Source organism: Octopus sinensis, linkage group LG11 (assembly GCF_006345805.1).
Source record: "Octopus sinensis linkage group LG11, ASM634580v1, whole genome shotgun sequence".
In the NCBI taxonomy this organism is placed as follows: domain Eukaryota; kingdom Metazoa; phylum Mollusca; class Cephalopoda; order Octopoda; family Octopodidae; genus Octopus; species Octopus sinensis.
In genome coordinates, this window is record NC_043007.1 from 73,284,831 (window position 1) to 73,286,909 (window position 2,079).

Sequence of the window (2,079 nt, forward strand, 5' to 3'; positions counted from 1 at the left end):
CCCTTCCTAATGCCAACCATTCCGAGAGTATAGTGGGTGCTTTTACGTGCCACCGGCATGAGGGCCAGTTTGGTGGTAATGGCAACGGCCACGCTCAAATGGTGCTTTTTATGTGCCACCTGCACAGGAGCCATTCTAGCAGCACTGGCAACGACCTTGCTTGAATGTTTTTTTCATGTGCCACCAGCACAAGTGCTAGTAAGGCGATGCAGGTAACGATCACGCTCAATTTTTAAAGATCTAAATAAATAATAATTATAATAATAATGATTTCAAATTTTGGTACAAGGCTAGTAGATTTACGGGAGGACTAAGTCGATTGTATTGACCCAATGTTCAAACCTGAAAGGATGAAAGCAAAGTCAACCTTGGCAGAATTTGAATTCAGAATGTAAAGATGGACAAAGTGGTACGAAGCATTTTGCACAGGACACTAACAATTCTGCCAATTCACCGCCTTTAATAATGATGATGAAGAAGAAGAAGAAGAAGAAGAAGAAGAAGAAGAAGAAGACGACGACGACAACGATTGCCCTGATGCAGTATTAGGCAGCAGTTCTTGTGGCTTTTAATCTTAACTGATTGGAAGTGTTATCATGTACATTGCTTTGTCTTGGTATAAAAAGATGGGCTACAACAAATATTCTGCTCAGTACCACAGATTTGCTTGTCAGTTGTTTGACCATAACCAGTTGGTGTTTGAATAATTCACCTCTGGAAACATGGGCGTTTTGTTCATCATCCTTAAAACAATCCTTATTCAGGGACCTTTTGAGCAGGGTAGGCTACTCAACCTGAAGAAAATTATAACTGGGCCCCACCTGCAAGATTATGCACTGTTTATCTTGATATGAAATCACCATATTGTGCACATATGGTTATGATGCATGTGCCTGGTGTACTCCTTATCAGATGGGTAGTCATGATGGGTATATTGGGCTTCATATATTTGTACCCAAGTGTCACTTTGATGGCATGCGCTACTCTCTCACATAATAATAACGATAATAATAATAATAATAATTTCTAATTTAGGCACAAAGATAGCAATTTTGAAGGAAGGGGTTTAGTTGATACCACTGCCTTCAGGACTCAAATTGTACTTATTTTATCAATCCTGAAAGGGTGAAAGTTGTAGGCAACCTTGGCAGAATTTGAACTCAGAATGTAAAAAGTCGAAATAAGTACTGCAAAGTACTTTTGCCCAACACTCTGATGATTCTCCATCTAAATAATAATAACAACAACGACAATAATAATAATAATAATAATAATAATAATAATAATAATAATAATAATAATAGATCCAGAACAAAAGAAAAACAACACAAAAACAAATTCAGCTGCAGAGGAAGACTGCCTAAAGTAAACTGAATGTTGATGCGAATGTGATTGAATATATGTCATGTATACATGGGTGTATATGTGTGTGTTTGTATGTATACGTGTATGTATGTATATGTATATGTAAATGAAAGTATTATGCATACACACACATACACATAGATCAAAGTTTCACTGTTCACACAGCTTCTCTCGCCACCTCCCTATGTATTTCTTCATCTCTCTGACACATGATTCTTCTCTAATGGTTTCTGTCTGCATTTATAATTCCATGATATAATGTTAAATAAAATTTCTGTTATTTATTTATCAACTTTGTTTATTTTTAGACATTTATGCATTCTTGAACTTTATTTTATAATTTCACATAGAACAAAAAGAAAAAAATTAAAAAACTTTAGTATCAAATGATGAAGCAGTCCAGTAAGGGTTATTAGATCAATTGCAATTATATATATCCATGGCGATTGACTTAATTTGTATGTTATTAACAACAAAATATTCATCTTAACAACTGGAAACAAAAATCATTTGATGACATTTATGATAACAAACATATAGTATTACATAATATATGATTAAAGAAGACCACCACTTAAAAGTATTGATTGGTTGAGGGGATTGACAAAAGAATTTCTTTATTGAATTGTTTATTGTATATGTTAATACAGACTGGTGGCTCTTAACTAGGCTCCAAATAACCTCTGGGGTTCCATATAAGATTTTTGGATGTCC

The 2,079-nt window shown here is 34.6% G+C and overlaps 1 long non-coding RNA gene across 1 annotated transcript in view; it reads right to left on the reverse strand.

Moving 5' to 3' along the window:
* LOC118765289 overlaps positions 1–1,286 on the reverse strand; it is a 23,211-nt gene extending 21,925 nt beyond the window's left edge. Inside the window, exon 1 of the long non-coding RNA XR_005001128.1 lies at positions 1,252–1,286. This is a non-coding gene — a long non-coding RNA (uncharacterized LOC118765289). The remainder of the gene's footprint in view (positions 1–1,251) is intronic.
* Positions 1,287–2,079: the final 793 nt, after the last annotated feature.